This window comes from Notolepis coatsorum (assembly GCF_963971535.1).
Source record: "Notolepis coatsorum genome assembly, chromosome: 7".
Lineage (NCBI taxonomy): Eukaryota > Metazoa > Chordata > Actinopteri > Aulopiformes > Paralepididae > Notolepis > Notolepis coatsorum.
The window spans coordinates 78843412-78867699 of NC_140171.1; the positions used below are offsets into that span (position 1 = coordinate 78843412).

General features: G+C 43.7%; 1 protein-coding gene across 1 annotated transcript in view; it reads right to left on the minus strand.

Annotated features, from left to right (window-relative positions):
* The window catches only part of smad1 (SMAD family member 1), a 63893-nt gene extending 39926 nt beyond the window's left edge, over nt 1-23967 (minus strand). Inside the window, exon 1 of the mRNA XM_084319044.1 lies at nt 23876-23967. The gene's annotated coding sequence lies outside the window, so the exon portion shown is untranslated. The remainder of the gene's footprint in view (nt 1-23875) is intronic.
* Nucleotides 23968-24288: the final 321 nt, after the last annotated feature.

Sequence of the window (24288 nt, forward strand, 5' to 3'; positions counted from 1 at the left end):
ACTTGAACCTGTGTGGAATGTGTATCTGGTCATCTGTGTGTGATGGAGGAGATATGGTCAGCTGCCCGACAGAGCCTTTATCCTCTCCTCTGACGGAGGCTGTGTATGTTTGAACTGTAAAACCCCACAGTCAGAGCTACTGTACCAGATCTGTCTGAACGCCGCAGTCAGTTGTGGGGAGGAAACTGGAGGAAACCCACAAAGACACAGGAAGAACATGCCAACTCCACACAGAAAGTACCTGGATTTGAATATAATATTTGCATCTCTGTGGGGTCATTATCAAAACAATCGCTTATCAAACCCATTGTGTTTACTGATATATACCATATAAACCATTAAGAGTGGGTGTCAGACAAGAGGGAAGACTGTCAGGTTTTTAAACTGTGGATATCAAACAGAAGGTAAAGATGACTTTGAACTGTACAGTAACAGTAATCCAGAACTATTTCATTGCACTGTAAAGAAACATATTTTATAGTATGTCACATCATTCATGTCTTTCACATTCTACTAAAACTGAATCAAACCATAAACAATGTGGCCTGTTAGGATGTTAGATCCTAATGTGAAAAACTGATTTTATATGTCTGAGGAGAAGACTGGTACAGTACTCATGACCAGTTCATTAATCTCTCATCTATGTAACTAACCAGTTCATTAATCTCTCATCTATGTAACTAACCAGTTCATTAATCTCTCATCTATGTAACTAACCAGTTCATTCATCTCTCAACTATGTAACTCTAACCAGTTCATTAGTCTCTCCATCTATGTAACTCTAACCATATTTGCATATCTTGTATGTCACACATTTAATAGTACTGTATATGATTGAATTGATTGATTGAACACTTTAATGAACAGATTGCAGAATGGGTACAAACAGTACAGTACAGCTCAATACACACAATTATTATTATTATTAATTATTATTTGTAGATCTGGTATGTCATAAATGTCTAGATCAGGGGTGGACAACCCACGGCTCGTGAGTTGCATGTGGCTCTTTGGCCGTCAATGTGTGGCTCTTCCATCCATAAAAAAAAGAAAATATTATAATTATAATGTCTTTTTATTTTATTTTTTTATGTTACTCATTCCATAAGGACATAGAATAAACATTTACAGATTTTTAATGGTCCATTTGCATGTTCTTGGTATCTGAATCTAGGGATCTCAGGGAATGTATTCCCAGTGTCAGAAATAGTGTGTCTGTTACTAGGCTTGAGTAAATTGTAATTAGGGATGCACCGATATGAAAATTGGCCACCGATACCGATCGTTCAACTAACACTATCGGCCGATACCGATACCGATACCGATATTTGTATATTTGTATATAAGTATTTGTAAAAAAATTTAATTTTTTAATTTTTTTTTTTTTTTTTTTTTATGAAACTACTGTATATTTGTATGTGTATGTTTGTATTTGTAGGCCTCTTTACTTACTTAAAAAAAGGAAACATCAAGAAATATGTTTATGGTATCACTATCTCTCTCCCAGTATCGTCTGGCGGCCTGCAGAGGGATACTATTTTCTCAACCAGAGCTTTCAACCAATGCAATGGAACCATTCTGGCGGCCTGCAGCGGGATACTATTCTCTCAACCAGAGCTTTCAACCAATGCAATGGAACCATTTTGATAGCACCCACCTCCTGCTGTTCTTACCACCAATCGGCAAGCGTTTATTCATTTTCTACTTTCGGGCATGCCGCCATTGATCTGCTTGCGACTCACTCGAGAGCACATCACAACAAACTTAACGTAGCTAATACCTTAGCTGCCCGGCCCGCCGACCAGCGCTCCACAGCATAACCAAATGAGACATAATGATTTTACTGCAACAAATGTTATAATAAAACAAAGCCTTTCTATACATTTGTCTGGTTGAAAACTTTATTAACAGATTGCAGAATGGGTAGTTTGGTACGGAATGAGCAACGGAATGGAACTGGCCTTGCTTACTTGCTGTGTTCGGGTAAATAATATGCTCCGTACCGGGAGCTCACGTTGATGCCTGGATGGTGCTAACTAACTAGCTACCGTACCGGGAGCTCACGTTGATGCCTGGATGGTGCTAACTAACTAGATACCGTACCGGGAGCTCACGTTGATGCCTGGATGGTGCTAACTAACTAGCTACCGTACCGGGAGCTCACGTTGATGTCTGGATGGTGCTAACTAACTAGCTACCGTACCGGGAGCTCACGTTGATGCCTGGATGGTGCTAACTAACTAGTAGCGGGTAGTTGGGTACAGAATGAGCAACGGAATGGAACTGAGCTATGAACGGACTCGGAGTAATGCCTTGCTGCTATGGGTAATAATAATATGCTGATGTTATTGTCCGTGTAACACTAACTATATAATGTTAATGCCACAAAACGAATGCCTTGTTAATCATAAGTAGTTACTTTGATGCAGTAGCTTGTGTGTGTGTGTGGGGGACGGCGGGCGTTGTGCAGGTAGGTCGCGAGTGAACTTTTTTTTTTTTTTGCCTTTTGACGCTACACAAATTGATGGGTTATTTATCGGCGACTGCTATCGGCACATTTGAGCTTATCGGCCGATAGGCCGATAGCAGTCAACAAGGCACTTATCGGCCGATACCAATACCCGACCGATATATCAGTGCACCCCTAATTGTAATGAAATTGTAATGAATGGAGAATATCAATTATATAAAAAAAAAAAATATATATATATATATATATATATGTGTATCTTTGACTGTGAATAACACCATGCTAAAATTTACCAGACCTGAAAAATCTAAGCAAATGAATAAAGGGAAGATTATAAAACAGAAGGTTTTGTAGATACAGTACTGAATTCTGCCATCATTCTTCATCATATTGCAACATGTTTTTTTGCTAGACATTCACAGAGAGGTAGAGAAACTAACTGCGTTCTGTTTTATGGCAATAACGTTCAGGTTTGTGGGAGATAATCCCAAAAAATGTACAGGGGCTGGTGTGAGCTGGGTAGGGTAGTTCTTCGAAATTCGAAAGCCCGGAGTCTCTTCCTTCAAAAGACTACACTCACTTTTGGCTGTGCCACTTCCTCCTGTCAATATGCGCCGGTTTCCGACTCAATGTCCTGAGATTTCTATAATCTTATATTTCACTAATAACAGTTCAAATCATTGGTAAACAAACGTAATGCTGAAAATATACACGTTTACTGTATATCTCAGGCTTAAGAGGTTAACCCTGTGAGGCCCAAATTAAAAAGACATTAGCAACTTCAGAGGCCAGAGGGTGGGACATATTTACATTTACTATCAAATAGCACTGTGAGGCTGAACAACAGGACCAATTGACTATACATGTGCTTAACATTTTTTAAATAAACATTTACAGACTTTTTTTTTAAATGGCTAAAAGTGATTTTGTAATTTTGCAACTGTGGGTCTCACAGGGTACTTTTAACCCTGTGAGGCCCAAATAAAAAAGACATTAGCAACTAGGCTTGGGCGGTATGACGGTATACCGGGGTATTTCGAAATACCGACGGTATTGAAAATCAATACCGTCTAAACAGAGTTTTGTTGTAGTGCACACATGCGCCAGCAGAGGGCGAGACTAGTCCTCACTAGTGGGGCGAGCCATGCAGAGCTGGTTGTCTCTACACACAGGAGGAGGAGGAGGGGAACCCCGCTTCAGTGAGTGAAATTAAATGAGACATGCTTACCGTTGCTGGTGCTGCGGGCTAACTGGCTATTCTGAGAGCTAACTATAGTGTTGTGTATGATCACAACGGTGTTCACGCTTTACGGTAATGTTGCGACAGTGCTGTGAAAATACCGTAAAGCGTTGTGACGATAGTGTGTGTTGTTGTTGTGTGTAGGATGCTGCGGGCGAACTGCTACCATTCTGAGAGCTAACGTTAGCACTAGATGCTGCAGGCGAACTGCTACCATTCTGAGAGCTAACGTTAGCACTAGATGCTGCGGGCTAACTGCTACCATTCTGAGAGCTAACGTTAGCACTAGATGCTGCAGGCTAACTGCTACCATTCTGAGAGCTAACGTTAGCACTAGATGCTGCGGGCTAACTGCTACCATTCTGAGAGCTAACATTAGCACTAGATGCTGCGGGCTAACTGCTACCATTCTGAGAGCTAACGTTAGCACTAGATGCTGCGGGCTAACTGCTACCATTCTGAGAGCTAACGTTAGCACTAGATGCTGCGGGCTAACTGCTACCATTCTGAGAGCTAACGTTAGCACTAGATGCTGCGGGCTAACTGCTACCATTCTGAGAGCTTAACGTTAGCACTAGATGCTGCGGGATAACTGCTACCATTCTGAGAGCTAACAGTAGCACTAGATGCTGCGGGCTAACTGCTACCATTCTGAGAGCTAACGTTAGCACTAGATGCTGCGGGCTAACTGGCCATCTCCGTGATTTGTTTACTTGGTAACACGGGTTGCCACCCCCCCCCCCCCCCCCCGCATCACCACCAACACCACCACCCCCACCAACACCACCACTACCATCACCACTACCATCCCCACCAACACCACCACTACCATCACCACCACCACTACCATCACCACCAACACCACCACTACCATCACCACCAACACCACCACTACCATCACCACCACCACCACCACCAACACCACCACTACCATCACCACCAGCAGTCCAGCACCACCACTAACATCACCACCAACACCACCACCAGCAGCAGTGAACGAATGCTGGTTCTGAGCAGGAATCTGGCAGCGTCTGGGACAATAAAGGAGGAAATGCATGCAGACCTCAGGATAAATGTGGCCATTCAGCGAGGTCCCTCGGGAGCCCTTCGCTAGCCGGGAGGTGCAAGCATTCTGGCTTTTAAAGAGAGGAAACAAGAGGGCATTAAGCACTCTCACAGTTCCACCTTCTTTTCTAACCATTCCGTTTGCAATTAGGAGGACATTTTAGTAGTACACACACACACACACACACACACACACACACACACACATACACACACACACACACACACACACACAAGCCACATACAACACACAAACCAGGGCTGATTTAAATGCAAATCCACTCAAATCAAATCCGGAACTCAAATTCAAATTCAGATACTTTAAAAGTGTCCTCGTGAGGTCATCATAACCAGCCTACTAGTAAAAAAATAAGTATAAATTAGTGCTCTGTCACCTATGCTCTATGATCAAATGAACAGCGGTTACCTTCCACTCCAGGTTTGACCTGATTAGAAAGACATCCTTTTCTTCAATCAGGCACACTACACACACACCCACACCCACACACACACACAGACATGCAAACACACAGTGATGTGTCCAAAATCTACCTCATCCTTCTACATACCCACTGAATCAGGGTGAGGAACGGATGCATCCTTCTCTGACAGTAAACATGGCGGTGTATTGAGTTTCCTATGAGCAGGAACAATAACACGAGGAAGCCACTGTTTGTCTCACTACAGAGTTATTCTGGGACCTTTCAGATTGTGGGATAAATGGCCCTGTTTCCATCTGTGTCGGGCCACCTTGCTGTGTGTGTGTGTGACGTGTGTGTGTGTGTGTGTGGCTTCATCACTCTGATAGATGGGGAAGAAGAGAAGTTTGATGAGAACAGGTGTTGTTTACACCACACAGTGTGCATGTGTGTGTTGGGGGGCATTGGAAGCATTCTATTGCTAACCACCCTGACAGGAAAGCTGAAAGTTGCACCTATATTTAGCAGAACTGCTCCCATCACATTGGCTAATCTAAAAAGTGACGAGTGGATCAACCAGTGGGAATGGAGGAGGGAGCGTTGAGGTGGGTGTGATAGAGAGAGATAGAGGGAGAGAGAAAGAGGGAGAGAGAGGGAGGAGAGCTCACTCACACACATACTAATACATTAATACAAGGGAGAGGAGGTTTATTGAATAGAAATGTGTAGTATTTATACTGTTGCAGAGACAAAGTGCTTCAACAATAATTGGTCTCTTTTCCCAGTCACACCAGTAATAAAGCATGATGAATTTAACTGAATCTAAGAGAGGGAGACAGACAGAGTGACAGAAAAAGAGACAAACCGAGTCAGAAGACAATGCGAGTTTCACTCCAAGGGGAAACATCTTTGAGGGGCAGATATCCGCTGTGTCTCTCAGGCCCTTGCCAGGAATATGAGCACACGTGCACACGTGTACACAAACACACACACACACCTACACACACACACACACACACACACACACACGCACACACACACACACACACACACACACACACACACACACACACACACACACACACACACACACACACGCACAAACAAACACAAACACCCACACACCCACAGTGCCACCTGGGTGTTATTGTCCCATCATGGATCATGGCCCTCTTCATAAGGAGGAAGGAAACTGCCTGTGTGTATTTAGTTCTCCGTTTCTGTCATCAGCTACACACCAGCGACATCACTTCCTGGCTGCTGATGTCTGCAGATCTCTCCACAGGTGTTGGGTGGAAGACAGCACAGCTATGCCTATTTCCTATTCCACCTCTCTTTCTTTCTTTCTCTCTCTCGCTCTCATATCTAATGTGGCTACTGGCTACTGCAATGATCAATTAATCAATTATTTTGCATAATCGTAATCCTTGTTTTAGGTCTGGGTCTTTACTTAAGATTCAGATCAATCAATATGTAAATGTTCACCTCATTCACCTCGTTCGCTCCAATGTCATTATTATTGTAGAACAATGAGCAACATGCATCTCTTGGAAACGCAGCAAACGACAGCATTGATCTGGGTAGACTTTTGGATTTAAGCCGAATGAGGTATGAGACTATTAACACATTCCCGCCCGGCCACGGACATGTCCGTGTTTCGAATCCAACGGTAGAGGGCCAACCACGGACACTGTAGCACTCAACACTTTGATGAACATTGTTACTCAGCTGATAGAGTTGTGCCCTTCCTGATGGCTTGTCGTACAGAACTTGTAAGTCGCTTTGGATAAAAGCGTCAGCTAAATGACTAAATGTAAGGTTGTTTTGGCTTTTATTCCATTTTAATAACCTACTCAATGTCACTGAGCGGCACTGCAGATTTACCCCACTCTTGGAATTCTGAAAAGTGCATTACCGGCCAGATCCTCGTAGGGCATAACAAAAAATATTGTTTGTTTCCGGTTGCCGACCAACCTTGCCGATTTAGGTGCGACCCAATATATTTTATGAGTTTAAAAAAAAATAATAATAATAATAATTTTTATTCTTTTAGAAATTTCATAGAAATCTTAGTCAAACCTTTAGTATTATGGATATTAAACATGCTGGCAGAGTATATGCATCCATGTTGTTGTGAACATTTTAATTAAATAAAGAAATTCCCTATCCATAGTCGCCGTGGGAAAGAATAAAATAAAAAAATTAAATAAATTCCCTACCTACCCATGCCTTAACACTTTCAGTGCCACCATGGGGCGCACGACTTAGTGCTTGAATGCCACCATTGGCGCTAATGTTAACGTTAATATCGCCTAATCTATGTTTTAAATTATGGCTATGTGTCTAATCTGCCCGTCGCTTATCAAAGAATCATTTTCCAGTCAGTGCCACGGAGGACGCCATAGCCCATGTGCTGCACACAGCAGCATCACACCTGGACAAGAGGCAGGGGAACTATGTGAGAATGCTATTCATCGACTACAGCTCGGCATTCAATACCATAGTCCCCTCCATACTCATAGCCAAGCTCAGGGACCTGGGCTTGAACTATGACCTCTGCCAGTGGGTCTTGGACTTCCTGACTGGCAGACCCCAGGTGGTGAGAGCAGGCAACTGCACCTCCTCATCCATCACCCTCAACATAGGGGCCCCCCAGGGCTGTGTTCTGAGTCCCCTCCTCTACTCCCTGTACACCAGCGTTTCCGTTAGCCGGTAATTACCGGTATTTGACCGGCAAAATCTGTTGAAGTCCGACATATTTCATCTCTCCGGTCTTAATGTCCGGTGAAAATAATTCCCTGAGTCTAAGCACAATTTGATTATTTGAATTGTATTAAAATAGGCTAAAATTAAATAGCCTATGCGATGAACGAAACGATCATTACATTTGTTTCCTCTTTGCTTCTAATAATGACAACGACGTCGTCAGCGAGAGCTTAGTGCTGGGTGTGCAAACTTTTGTGAAGCTGCAGAGCCAGAGCACTATCAGCACAATGCAGTATTCCAGCAGTACTCCAATTCAGCCATTTTCAGCCAATGTTGGGTGGGGGGCGCTGCTGTGCGGTTCCCAGAAAAGAGCCAATAACAGCTGAATCAGCTTCTCTGCAGCGCCATACTCTTTGCAAATAAGTCATTGCGAGGTGGAGAGAGTCGTCACGCAAACCACGATAATGTTGCCGTCTCTCTGCTTTCTCAGTTCTTCGCTTGATATAATTAATACAAATGTCCAATATAACGGAATTCGTTAGCTCATAAAAATGTGATTATAACAGACTGCTGTTTAGTGTCGGACCGACTGCCCACATACGCGGTCTATTTTATTTCAAGTCAGCAGCAGCACGGAGTATCGAGGGACTTATTTTATTTGGAATATATTAATGACTGTATACGCAAAAGTAGCCTAGTTTTAAGTAATACTATTATAAATCTACATGCCTTGAGGATGACATTCTTTATATAGCCTGCCTATCGATTGTTTTAAAGCTCAATAAACTATGACCGGAATTAATCTCATTTGTCCGGTAGATTGAAATCTTGCAGGTCACGGAGACCGGCAACAATTTTTTCTAACGGAAACCCTGCTGTACACACACGACTGTGTGGCTCAGCGGAGTAGCAATACAATCATCAAATTTGCTGACGACACAGTGGTGGTGGGCCTGATCTCTGCCAACGACGAGAGGGCCTACCTGGAAGAGGTCAAGGTCCTGGCGGGATGGTGCCAGGAAAACAGCCTCTCCCTGAACGTCAGCAAAACAAAGGAGATGATTGTGGACTTCAGGAGGTCGGGGGTCAAGGACTACAGCCCCCTCAGCATCGACGGGGCACCGGTTGAGAGAGTCAACAGCTTTAAGTACCTCGGAGCCTACATATCCGAGGACTTGACATGGACCACACACATTGACAGTGTTGTGAAGAAGGCACGACAACGCCTCTACTTCCTCAGGCGCCTAAGGAAGTTCCAAGTCAGTCAGAAGATCCTTAAGAACTTCTACTCATGTACAATAGAGAGCATCTTGACCGGCAACATCACCTCCTGGTTTGGGAATAGCACTGCACAAGACCGAAGCAGACTACAAAGAGTGACACGTTCAGCCGAACGCACAATTGGAGGGGGGCTCCCCACCCTCCAGAACATTTACAACAAGCGTTGCAAGGGCAAGGCTAAGAGAATCATTAAAGACTCCAGTCACCCGAACAACTGCCTCTTTGAACTGCTGCGGTCAGGCAAGCGATACCGGAGTCTCAAGGCGAGCACAGAAAGACTCAGAAGAAGCTTCTATCCCCAGGCCATCAGGCTGCTAAACGAACAATGAACACTACACAACAACAACCACCAAACGCACATAGCACACACATCCACACGCACACACTCACTTTAAACAAACACACTGTAGCACCCACTCCACACACTTTATAGCACACACCCACTTTAAACAAACACACTGTAGCACCCACTCCCCACACTTTATATTTATTGATGAATGATTGCACTACAACTCGTACACCTTACTGTAAATTGTACCTAAATTGTACCTCATCCCATTTCTGCTTTGCAATATATAGTACTGTACATTAGTACACTGCATAGTATTGTATATTATATGGTAACTCAGAACATTGTACATATGTCTATACCGAACACTGTGACCTCATTTTCTTCTTCTAAATTACATGCTATACTATGTTATTTGATACTATCTTGTCTAGCACAGTCTCTGGAGCGTAACAGTAAGAAGCATTTTGTATGAAAGTATTCTGTACTTCTGTATGACAACTATTAAAGAAACTTGAACTTGAAACTTGCTGTCAAGGCAGATTGGTTTTTTATCGCTTCATTTCCGTTTGAGAGCATTTTGAAAAGCACCCGTTTTGAGGTAAAAAACAGCCCATTCTGTGATAATCGTCTTTTACTGGAATATTCCAGAACGTTGATATTTGTCGGCCTATTTATGAATCGTTTTCAAATAAACGCTAGATGATCAATATACGTACACGCACGCACATTCGAGGCGCGCGCTGATAATAGCCGTTTTCATTTCCTCATGGATTTTACAGTGAAACCGCTGGAGCACATATCAGAAAAAAGCTTATATCTTCATCAAAACGAGTCCGATTATCCTAACACTGATAACATAGATTCCTTACCTGACATCGGATGGTATCCAACTGGTATATTCCAATTCCTGACTAGGCCTGCCGCGATAAGCAATAAATCGATTAATTGCCGCGATAATTAAAATGAATGCAATGATTTTGACGGGGGCGATTAATTGCTATTTGCGCGTTTGTTTTAATGAGGCGGAACCAGTGCCCCTCGTCAGTCACTGTCCGTGTTGGGAGGCGGGCCGCTGGCTTTACTACAGAGCACAGCACAGGAGCTCCGTGGGGCAACACCACATAGCTTAACTACATTTCTCAATAGTGTTGCTCCTTTTAACCAAGTAGCGTTATTTGTAGTGTAACGTTAGAATAACACAAAATAACGTTAATACAATTACATGCATCATTGTTTACAATGAACGGGTGGGGCTAGTCAAAGGACTGGAGACGGGGACAAGTTAAACATGAATTAATTTATTATAGCAGGTCGTTTTCGAGTCGTGCTGCAGTGCCTACGCACCACAGCTATTCTATTATAATACTGCTTTGACGCTTCCTCCTCATCGTTGATTGCCTGTAGTAGCTGCATCTAACGTTAGTAGCTAACGTTAAAACTAAAAAACACAACCGGACGAGACAAGTTGTCGGCTAGGATAATCACAACAATACTTCCGGTCCGGTCGGTGGGCTTCAAAATAAAAGTCTTAAACACCGGAAAAGACGGAGCGGTGGGCTTCAAAATAAAAGTTTTGGGAAATATATTTCTCAAAAAAATTCTCTAACCGGTCGCAATAATATCGCTTATCGCGATATTTTCGGGGGCAATTAATCGCCCAGCAAAATATGTTATCGTGGCAGGCCTACTGATCACCATTCGAAAAAATCGATAAGTGTATAGATCTAACGTGTATACAGTAGAACTCATGCTTGCCGCGGCTCAGAGTCTCCAGAATGAACTCTGGTAACCCCGGCTGCATCAGTGGACTGGAAAATGTGGACTGGAATATTTTTTTCCCCCATCCATTTTCATTGAGTCCATTCCAAAATCCCTGATGTCATCTGGGAGACGATAGGGGGCGCTTTTTTCACATCTGATCGCCGGCGGCCTTTGGGTAGGCTAGGGTAGACTCGCGTGATGCAATATGATTTCAGATCGCTAAAAAAAAAAAAAAATCCGAGAAATCTCGTGAGTGGCTTTCAACGTAACTATTGTAAATCCGAGAAAAGCCGTGAGTGGCAGTCAAAGTGTTAACTGACAACCAACAGGAAACAAACAATATTTTTTTTTATGCCCAGGGGCGCTGTCTCGATAATGCATTGTTCTCTGTGGCAGAACGGTGCCTTCTTTTTATTTATTTTTTTACTTTGAATGGAGTTTACTGTTAGCTGGACTCTATACGTGTAGCCTGTAGCTTGGAATACCTTTTGCGACACCGAATTCACTATGCAGTAAAGGAATATATCATCAGCCAATGGACATATCGATCTACCAGATGGCGATCGATAACTGGGAAATCCTTTTGGGGATCCAACCGGCCCACGGTAAGATCTTTTTCACATAAATTACATGCTGATCGGGCCTTGCTTTGATAGCCAACCAGGCGATCAGCGAATGTGGCTACTGAGGCTAACACGGTTATTGGTAATCAATAATCAGAAACAACTTCCCCCGCCCCCCCCTTTCATGCATTCATGGTGGACCATGAATACCGACAATATGCATTTTGCGTTTTAGCTCTAGCTTCTGTAGTGCCGAAACGCTGTTCGATTTAATGTTATTAGCTTAGCGCCCTGTATCTCGCCTTCCAGGAAATATACTAGTCCAAATCCCATATAACGCTTATATTCACGAGGCTATAAAGTGAGAACGTATTGATGAAAAAATTATTTCTTTAAGCCATTTTGAAGGGACGGTTTATGGTCTCAATTGACAATGACAATGGACAGATAGCAATACTATAAAGTATAGATTTAGCTCTACAAACAGCCTCACGCACAATGCAAGTCTGTTTTGAAATGCTGGCCTTATAGAGTGAGATTAGACGGCTGCTGCGGTCAGGCAAGCGCCTACGGTCACACGCTGCAAGAACAGAGAGACTCCGGCTCAGCTTCTTCCCCCAGGCCATCAGAACACTGAACACTGAACTCTCCACTCACAAGTACACATGAGCACACACAGACACACACACACAACACTCATGCGGCAACCGCTAAAACAATCACTTTAAACAAAATGTCACTTTAAAGAATAGAAAGTCACTTTAAAGGAAGGAGGTACTGTATAGTATAGTTTAGATACTTTAAGGAGTTAAAGAGTTAAAATTGTAAATTGTATATTGTATAGTAGTGTATGGAACCAGTTTCTCAGGAACTTAGCATGTCTTTTTTACTATGCATATCTTGTGTCTTACCTATTTAATTTTTTCTATGCCTATTTTATTATTGTATTTTGCACAATCAATGCGGGCATGACCACCCGCATTTCACTGTATGCCCTGGTATGTATTGTGACAAATAAACCTCTTGATTCTTGATTCTCTCTCTCTCTCTCTCTTTACTCTAATAGTGCAACATTTCAACCCCAGAGCGGGTCTTCGTGAAGCAATAATCACCAAACTGTGAAGAGTTAGGCTACATTCTACAGAGGTTGATGCTGCATTGTGGGTTAACATTAATATATAATTTATACGTTTTTGTGTAGTCCTACTTTGTGTAGTTCTACTGTCAAACGTACTATTTTGAACTATCTCTCTCTCTCCTGGATGCTTTTGTAGGGTGTGGACTTGGCTCTGGGCTGGTCAGGCATCAGAACGGCTTGGCATTTTCCCATTACAATGTAGTGTGTTAGCGCTGGTGGTGCTGGTGGTCACATTGTGGCTCTGATCCTCGCTGTTGATGAATTAACATCCATGGACTCATAGACCGTCTAGTATACGCTGTGTTTATGTATTTATTTCTGTGTTGCTGAGTGAATGCTGAATGTGGAGTAGTTGTTTTGGCTTACGGTTATTATTACAAGTGATGTGTTTATGTGAGGTCTCCCAAGAAGATGTAGTACTTAACCTCTTCCAATTCTGAATAGGTTGAAAGAAATGCAAACCCTTTATCTTCAATTGCTGACATTTCCTCGTTCAAAGGAAGGTTCACCTGCAAGCCATCGGGGGAATGCACTCAAGATAATCCACAGATGGCGGCTGGGTGGCGCAGCAGACATTGCGCTCGTCACCAACGCAAGAGACATCGGGTTCGACTCCGGCTGTCGGCGTTGCCTCCGGCTTGGGCCAGTCGTCATACTAACTCAATTGGCAGAGTTATGGGGTGGAAGTCGATGGGTGGTAATCTGGACGTTGTGGACAGCGATTCCTATAGGTCGGTTGGGGACGCCTGCACAGCAGAGACAGGAAATGGCGGGGGTAGTGTGAGCCTCCCACACGTTACACCTCGCCAATGAGAGTCCGTGCTGGCAGGTGAAAAGATGTGACAGGCTGCCTCCTCGTGTATCGGAGGGGACACGTGATGCAAGGCTTCTATCCTCCCTACAACCGGCCAATGGGGGGCATATGCGAGCAACGTTCAATACAGGGGAGGGGAGAATTGGCACAGCGGGTAATTGGGATACAAAAAAAAGATAATCCACAGACCTTGTTGTGAGCAGTTTCATGTAGAAACTACCGAAGTACATCCGCTGTGATTATTATGTAGGTGTAGTTCGGTGGGCGGCTAAGTGGCACAGTGGGTAAGGCGCGCGCCACTAATGCAGGAGATGCTGGGTTCGAGCCCAGCTCTCGGCATTGCTACCAGCTTGGCTGGTCGTTCATACTAACGCAATTGGCAGTGTTAGGGGTGGGAAGCTGGTGGGTGGGGATCGGACGTTGTGGACAGCGACTCCTACAGGTCGGTTGGTGCGCCTGTACAGCAGAATCAGGAAGCGACGGGGCGGCGTGACCCTCCCACGCAGACCCTCGCCGCTGAGAGATCGCGCTGTGCAGGTGAAAAGATGCGACGGCTGCCTCCTCGTGTACCGGAGGGGACACGTGATGCAAGGCTTCGTCCACATTGCAGCCGGCCTGTGGGAGGCATGGCCTAACAGCGTTCAAGACAGGGGAGGGTAGAATTGGACAATACGAAATTGGGATGGGAGAAAAATAGAAAATGGGAAAAAAAAAAGGTGTAGTTCGGTAGGAAATAGTTCCTACATGAAACTGCTCACAACAAGGTCTGTGGATTCTCTTGAGAAACCGGGTGATCATTTCGCTTGCTTTTGAGTTTTTCAAATCCATTTTCTGGTGGTTTGAGAGTGCCCCAAACCGAGTGCCATTCACCTCTGTTGTATTGGAGTGACAGCAGACATTTTTATGGTAGATATTTCCAAAACTAGGTGAATCACACCGAAACTATCTGGATGGATAGATAGCACTCGGACATAGATAGGGGAAAATGTTTTTATTTTGGGTGAACTCCCCCTGTAACCTCTGTATCGAGCGCAACAGAACCGCAGACTTAAAGGGAGTGTTTGTCGACTCCACATCAAACACAGCACTTCTGCTCCGACGGCCAGTCATTGACAGCCTGCTCCATCAGCACATGTTTCAGGATCAGCTGCAGAAAAACAACCTTTAATCCGATTCAGATGGAGAATTCCAAGAAAGAGCGTCGTTCTGGAACATCTGGACCAGACCCTCTTCTTCACAATCCCCTACTGTCATCCCTGATACAGCTGGAGCCAATATCTATCTCTCTCTCCCTCTCTTGCTTTCTCTCTCTACACACACTATCTCTCTCTCCCTCTCTCTCTCCCTCTCTCTACACACACTATCTCTCTCTCTCTCTCTCTCTCTCTCTCTCACTCTCTCTCTCTCTCAGCCTCCCTGGTTTCTCCAAACCTTACAATCTATAATATCTGACCACTGACTTGACCACACGCTTACATAAAAGGTCAAGATGGGTTTGTGTTGACAGTTCTGCGGACAATACCCATTTGGGCTTGTCCGTCGGAGCAGTCAAAATACAATGGCGGCGCCGTGCCTCCCCATCCCTTACACCTATGTATATAGACTAGACTAGGATGTTAGTGTGGCACACAGACAACACTGGGCTTCATGGAAGTAAACTGTCCAACCCTGATCCCTTGTGAAGCTCAGAACTGCCACCAATGTATGGTGTGTGTGTGTGTGTGTAGGTGTGAAGCGTGAAGCCATATATGTTCAATCTGTGTAGTGACAATTCACTGTTCTCTGATATTTCAGCAAACACCCCCGATGTTGTTGTTGTTAATGAGAATAACAGAGAGGTTCTCATCCTAGAAGTTGGCTGTACGTTTGACTACAGTCTAGAAGAAGCCTTTACAACCTAAATGTTGAAGTATCAACCGTTAGAGCAGCGGTTCTCAAACTACGGGTCGCGACCCAAAGTGGGGTCGTGGGTAGGTGACAGCATTGGCAACTAAAATAAAACTCAGATTGAGTTTTCCACCTGGCAGCTGTGTGTATTTGCCATGTCTCACCCCTTCATCAATGGAGGCCGACACAAGTATTCCAATACACATCTCACTACATCCTGCGTAGTTATAATCGCGGGAGGGGGGTCTGGTCTTTTTTGTGTAACCTGGACTCTGCCTCTGCGCATAACCAGCTGCTATACCACACTGAAGTGAGGTGGCTATCTCGAGGCAGAGTATTCGCCTTTGTTAACTCGGAGAAGAAGCGCGGATTTTCCTTGGAGACAAAAACAACACATTGGCAGAGAAATGTGCTGATAATGAGCTGGAAACTCCGTTAGTGGCACTCCAGGATAATCAGCAGAGATTTGGGGGTATTTACTCAGCTTGATGGCTTGTTGTAGGAACAGAATGCAGGAGGCACTCAATGATCTTTCGTGTGACGAGCTACTGAAAGTCAAGTTCACTGGACAGGCCCTCGCAAAGTTCTGGATATCAGTCCGGAACGAGTACCCAGTGTTGTGTAATGCTGCGCTGATAAAGCATGTCCCCTTCGCATCAACATATCTCTGAGGGCGGATTTTCAGAGTAGAAGCGGATCTCTGCCAAAGCGCATGCGAGCGCATTTTCTTTTCATGTTCTGGCAACATATTTTGGCTTAAATATGCCTCGTTTTATGAATGCGTACAGAAACAATTCCATTGCTTTTGTTGATAATATTCATTAATTTCATTGATAACATAGTGCTGTAATTTCATTTTCAAAACAACGTGTGCTTTTATTTTGATATTCCTTATTTCCACGTTGAAATTACGCGATACATTAAGTGTGGGGTCGCCAAAACAAATCCTAAATAAAATGGGGTTGTGGTATAAAAAAGTTTGAGAACCCAATAGTGTTGTCAAAAATATGAATATTTAAAACTGCTTCAATACTCATTTCCCGAAGTACCGATACTTTCTGCAGTATCGGTACCAGCTGGCTTGCTCCCGCAAGTTGTTGACAGACAGACGCGCTGCCAGAGCCTTGCCCTTCCGCCTCCTCCTCCTCCTCGCTCAGAGCAACAGACACAAGCTGCTGCAGCCTCCTCGTTGGAAACGGGGTAGTTGTGTCGAGTTCATGCGTGTACTGGTGTAGTGGGCTCGGCTTGACGTTACTCCGTTTCCATGAAGTAATAGGTGGCCAGCTAGCTAGCATTAAGCTAACGGAGGAACGACAGCTAACGTTAGCTAATAATAGCGTTGTTTACAAACTGAAGACAGGGCTGCGCTGCCCGGCTGTGAGGGGGAGGAGGAAGAGAGAGAGAGAGAGAGAGAGAGAGAGATTTCTCCGGAGCTATGCTCGGAGCATTTATTAACGCAATGTTGTTGAAAATGTAACGTTAATAAATGCTCCGAGCATAGCTCCGGAGAAATCTCTCTCTCTCTCTCTCGCTCGCTCGCTCGCTCTCTGGTCATAACTAGAAAGGTGCGCTCAGTAGACCTAAAATCTCCAGCAGCCACTCTCTCTTTCTCTCTCTCTCTCTGATCTAAAGATAAACAAAGGGTTTTAAAAGTGTATTTATCTTCTCGTATAGTACCAGAGAGAAGCTGAGGAGAATCAACCAGCAAAAAAAGCAAAATTTGTTAAAAAAAAAATATATATATATATATATATTATAATAAAAAAAATTATTATAATTTTTTTTTTTTGGTATTGAAAGTATCGAAAGTATCGATACTTTTCAAGGTATCGTATCGAAGTCGAAATTCCAGTATCGTGACAACACTAGAACCCAAGTTAGAGCATACCATATCACAACTGGGCTACAACTGTAAACGTTTAGTCTTCATATTTGGAAGCCTGGGTCATGTCCATAAGTTGGGTGTTAGGGGCCTTCAGATGGCCGGTCTTCCGAAGAGAAGAGCCAAACAGTTAGCAAGATATTGCTCAGTGTCAGCTATTATTGGCAGCCACGCAATTTGGAGAAGACGCTGCTATCTGTATCCATGAGCTGTGTGTTGATGGTCAGGTTCATCATCCATGTGTGTGTGTAACTTTGGTTGCCATTGTCAATTTGGGTGCACTGATAATATTTGTGTCCTACAAATACATTTGATTTGATTTTATCACTTAAAAGTCACATTTGGATTAAATCGTTATTTGCCCACAAACTAGAAGACAATCTTGAGATACAACCTAAATAATCCAATAATAATCATTTTGATAAATTTCTATCTATTTTAATGTCTTAAATTAAATGTATATGATCAATACCCATAATCTGTAGTGTTACGGTACCAATAGGTAATGTTTTGATACCGATCTTAGTCATACTTAGGGCCTTCTGACTCTATTTGATTAGTCGATTAGGCTAAATGGTCGGTTTGGTCTTAGTTATTAGTTATTTTCTTGTGCTTTTTTTCCCATGATAATGAATTAATTCTTTCCTGAAACTTGAAAAGCACATCTCCGATAAGCACTAGACTTAAAGTTGTCTGGATTCCTTCTGTATGACTGCATGTGGAAAACACGCATCTTGAGATTTGTTTATTAAATCCGCTAGGTAATCCATCAAGCTCATATGACTATTAGTTGACTAAGAATGTCTGCAGTCGAGGACCGACAGCCCAACTCACAGACAGCTGGATTCATTACAATCCAACATTGTATCAAATCAAATGTAGTCAAACAAGTCAGGCAATAACCCCTCATATGACCTTAGTCAAACCAAACCAACTTACATGATCCAAGCAATATCTTACAATACCTCCACAAGCATGTCTCCTATTAGACACAAAGTATTTTAGTCTGTCTAAATAAAACATTTAAAAGATTAAAAGATCAGTAATTGTCAATAACGGATGATCAATTGATCATACTCCATGAGCTCAAATGATATCAACATCCTTTCCATGCATCAAACACAATATCTCTGCTGTAATAAACCTCTTGGTAATACAATCATACCCCCCCCCTCCCCTCTCTTCTTCTTATACAAGTCTATGAGGCATTACACCTCCACCGGCCCTGCCCACTGTAACCTCACCTATTAAACCTGAAACACACACCTTCGTTTACATAGGAGCTCCATAAAAATCATGGCCCTGCGATGTAGTCAGGGGGGGGGGGGGGGGGTTGCGTTAGAATGGTTAGCGAACATGGATCATTCTGTGCTGCCTCAGTGCGTGGCTGGTACTATACAGTGGTGCTGCTAGCCCCTACACCCGTCCCATGGATCATTCTGTGCTGCCTCAGTGCGTGGCTGGTACTATACAGTGGTGCTGCTAGCCCCTACACCCGTCCCATGGATCATTCTGTGCTGCCTCAGTGCGTGGCTGGTACTATACAGTGGTGCTGCTAGCCACTACACCCGTCCCATGGATCATTCTGTGCTGCTTCAGTGTCTGTTAATCAATTTAGGGCCGGGCTGTGTAGGACGAGGGGAGGCAGTAATGATGCTCTCTGGACGTCCCCGGGGATGCAGCATATTATAAAGACGCTACATTATTTATCAGCAGCATGGCCCTGGATGAGGGGCCTCCATTAGCCCTCACTCTTCTATGGAGTAGCTGGCTGTAAACAGAGGAGTGTGGAGAGAGAGAGAGAGAGGGGAGGGCGGTGCAAAAGGGGGGAATGGTGGAGAGAAGAGAGATGGGAAAGCCAAAGATTGAAGACAGGCTGTGTGTGTGTGTGTGTGTGTGTGTGTGTGTGTGTGTGTGTGTGTGTGTGTGTGTGTGTGTGTGTGTGTGTGTGTGTGTGTGTGTGGGGGGGGGTCGGCCATGGGGAGGTGGGTGGATGGATGGATGGGTGTGTGAGTGAGTGAGTGAGTGAGTGAGTGAGTGAGTGAGTGAGTGAGTGAGTGAGTGAGTGAGTGAGTGAGTGAGTGAGTGAGTGAGTGAGTGAGAGAGAGAGAGAGAGGGGACACACACACACAAATTCACACACGCACGCACACGCACACACACACGTGCACGTCACACACACACACGTCACACACACACACACGCACACACACACAGGCCTCATTCTTAACTGACCACTTCTCACACAAGTGTTTTCAAGTATGATTCCTAAGTAGATGGTAACACTCACTGCAAGGATGCGTAACACACCCATTTACAAACCACTGCAATACAGCTCTGTTCGCTTGATGTATCATAGCTTCTCCTGGGTCTCCTCTCTTCTCAGAACACACAAAGGTCAAGATCGATCGAGGAGAAGCCTTTAAACAAATGAGTGAGTGATTGGAAATCAGCCAAGAAAAGACAAACAGACAAACAGTTGCCGGCAGCAAGTTGAGCTGTCCTCCAGCGGAGACCCCAGGTTTCTCTCTCCGTACGGTAGAGGAAGAGCAGGGCTTGAAATAACCACATGGTCAGACATGAGGTGTTCGCCTCTGTGACTAGACACACCACTGACCTGAGAGGCTCCTTTAACTCCGCCGGGGTCAGTTTCCCCCACAAACATACCACTTTTACTGCACTGACCTAATAAAAGCTAAGCTGTTCTACGAGTATGTCTTAAGAACCACTTCTACAGCTCTTCTACAGGAGGCTGCAATACCTGAACCAGGATAACCTTACTCTACGTCCGAGTACATAGTACCTTACTCTACCTCCAAGCAGATATGACCTTACTGTGTGTCTGAGCAGATAGTACCTTACGGTGTCTGAGCAGATAGTAACTTACTCTGTGTCTGAGCAGATAGTATCTTACTCTGTGTCTGAGCAGATAGTATCTTACTCTGTGTCTGAGCAGATAGTACCTTACTGTGTCTGAGCAGATAGTACCTTACTGTGTCTGAGCAGATAGTACCTTACTGTGTCTGAGCAGATAGTACCTTACTATGTCTGAGCAGATAGTACCTTACTGTGTCTGAGCAGATAGTACCTTACTCTGTGTCCGAGCAGATAGTACCTTACTGTGTCTGAGCAGATAGTACCTTACTGTGTCCGAGCAGATAGTACCTTACTGTGTCTGAACAGATAGGACCTTACTGTGTGTCTGAGCAGATAGTACCTTACTGTGTCTGAGCAGATAGTAACTTACTGTGTCTGAGCAGATAGTACCTTACTGTGTCTGAGCAGATAGTAACTTACTCTGTGTCTGAGCAGATAGTAACTTACTCTGTGTCCGAGCAGATAGTACCTTACTGTGTCCGAGCAGATAGTATCTTACTGTGTCTGAGCAGATAGTACCTTACTGTGTCTGAGCAGATAGTACCAAGTACCTTACTGTGTCTGACTCTGAGCAGATAGTACCTTACTGTGTCTGAACAGATAGTACCTTACTGTGTCTGAACAGATAGTAACTTACTGTGTGTCTGAGCAGATAGTACCTTACTGTGTCCAAGCAGATAGTACCTTACTGTGTCCAAGCCGATAGTACCTTACTGTGTCTGAGAAGATAGTAACTTACTCTGTGTCTGAGCAGATAGTACCTTACTGTGTCTGAGCAGATAGTACCTTACTGTGTCTGAGCAGATAGTACCTTACTGTGTCTGAGCAGATAGTACCTTACTGTGTCTGAGCAGATAGTAACTTACTCTGTGTCCGAGCAGATAGTAACTTACTCTGTGTCCGAGCAGATAGTAACTTACTCTGTGTCCGAGCAGATAGTACCTTACTCTGTGTCCGAGCAGATAGTACTATAGTACTCTACGTCCGAGACTCGAGTACATAGTACCTTATGACACGGTCACAATGACAGTGTGTTCAGCTGTCTAGAATCTGAATTTAGAGGGAATTTGACTTGTACACGGCGTGAACATGTTCTTCCGTTTTACACACAACACTTACTTCCCACGCTACGCACGATACAGTTGCACGGGAACCCTCACATATAGTGCAGTGATGATTAAGGACGTGGTTCACCGTATGGTAAGGGCTAAGTAAATAGCTATGACTCAAGGGGCTTCAGAAGCTGAACTGGGATCAGTTTTTTTGGTGTGCAGCACCAGACAGACGATTCTGCACACATGACCACAGACATAAGTAGCCAACACATGGGGTTTCATGCAGCCATCCCAACCATGCTTGGCACTCACTGTTGGGTTAGTGTTGTGTTAGGGGTGGACACCTCAAACCCCAACACATGGCAGGCCAGGGTGTCTGGGCCATACGCACCAACAGACAGACAGACGGACAGACGGACAGACAGACAGACAGACAGACAGACAGACAGACAGATAGACAGACAGACAGACGGACGGACGGACGGACGGACGGACGGACGGACAGACAGACAGACAGACAGACAGACAGACAGACAGACAGACAGACAGACAGACAGACAGACAGACAGACAGACAGACAAGACAGGGTATTCTGAGACTGACATGGTTCAGGACTGTTATGACTGGAAGACACACTTTGGAAACAGTAGTTTATACCAGCTCAAAAGAGATCCATGCTATAATGTGAGGAGTTGTAAGAAGATAGACTTGCACACTATCTCTAAAAGTGTTGTAACTGTTAATGAATAGCACTACTCTATGTAATAACAATGTATCCATGATAGAAGGTTTACATCTTGGAAAGCAACTTTTTGAGTAAATTCTGATGGGAGGTTGCCTTTGGCAAGGATAGGAATTGGTCATTGAGACAAAAACAAAACCGATTGCTCATAATTGTTACCAATTTCCCATTCAAAATTGCCTAACAATGCCCTGCATGTATCAGTTGCTTTAAGTAATCAAGTGCTTCTTGGAGTTCTAGAACTCCATTGGTTTTAATGGCCAGTAGTCGTTACATCATCATCCCAATGTTGAGGTCTCAAAAAGGGTTAAAGACTGTTCAAAGACTGCTAAATACTGTGTGCATAAATGTAACAATATGCTAAGATTGGATAAGATATTCCTTTATTGATCCCCTTGGGGAAATTCTTATGGGGATATATCTTATTCTGGAGATAAGATATTCCTATATTGATTGATTCCCTTTGTGGAAATGCTCAGAATATTCTCACTTGAACAATGGTGAAACAAGCCTAAAACGATTGTCATTTTTATGCAGTGTATAAGCATATTGTATTGATATCAATCAATGTATTTTTTTCAATATCCCTTGTTGTGGAATGCATACAAACATGCTGGAATTAACATCAACACATTGAAAGCGAACAACTGCTTGACATTTAACTATATCTCCCATGAAAAGCAGTCGTTTATTTTCCAAATAGAATTTAAAGCTGCATATATTGAGAATGCAGAGGGATAAAAACAATTGTAGTAAATCATGGACAAGGACAAAGTCCTGTCCTTTGGGTAATCTGATATGTCATCTTCAATAATGTCAGGAGATCTAGCCTTAGCTGCTATGTCTCTCTCTCTCTCTCTCTCTCTCTCTCTCTCTCTCTCACACACACACGCATGTGTTCTGAAGAGCATTCACACAGATAGTAAAAAGAACACAAGTATATTAGATACAAGTAAAATTGGCATTGATTGAAGTCATGGATTGAAATAAATTGACACCAGCCTTAAGACAAGAAGGACTGGGAGAATGTCCATCTACCACTGACTGTACAGATAACATGATGTTGACTTGTCTAATGCAGTGTGGTATATAGACCAGCTGCATTATGCTCTCCCTTCTCCAAACATCAAATAAAGTACCAATCAGTCTCATCAATACACAATCAAGTCATGTAGCCTGTCATACTAGGTAGCCCATTCAATCTCAACTCAAATGTACAGTGGTTGTAAAACTGGCTTAATATCACCGACCATAGAAAATGAGTTGAGATGAGATGAGGCTTTGAACATAATCAATACAAACTGCAGTCAGATTTGAATTCATATAACGAGAGCCAGATCACATTACTTTCCTCATTCAGATGCTGATAGTATAGCGCTACCTATACTGCAAAACAATAAACGAATGAACGGACAAACAAACAAACAAACAAACAAACAAAAACACATAGGTTCAATTAAATATTGACTTCTATAATCAATATTCGGCTCAACTGGCAACTATGTTGCCAAAGACAGTAAAAGTTTTGAAGCCTCAAAATGATAGCAAGATTGTTGAACTGTTGTGTATTTTCCAACTAAATAAAGTTGCAAATAAGCCGTGTAAGATAACATTGTAATTCAGCCCCAAATAACTGGTGCTCAGGGCTTTCCCGAGGTTAAAAAAAACTAAAGTTTACAATACCTTCTGCCGCTTTTAAGCTCGCCTCCTCTGCCCTCATACAGCTGCCCGTCTTGGGTCGACTCGCTCTGGCGTCAGTGAGTCGCGGGACCGCCGCACCCTCCGCTGAGCGCCAGTATCACGCCGCGGGATAGAGTTTGGGGCGGTCCGAAATAACAAGACCTACTTTTACACATCTAGCATTTTCATGCACTGTGTGGAGTGGATTACCGTAAGTAACTCTATCAAACAATGCATTCTTCTCGTGAAGTTAAAGCGTTCTCGCCAGTGGAGACACTTGTTTCTTTAAATGCCAAATGTATTGTTACAACGTTACGTGCCTGTTGAGGATGAGGCGGCCACCGCAACACTTGAGACAATTTAGATGGATAACAGGCTCTTCTACAGTATAGCACCATGCAACGTGATACAATTTA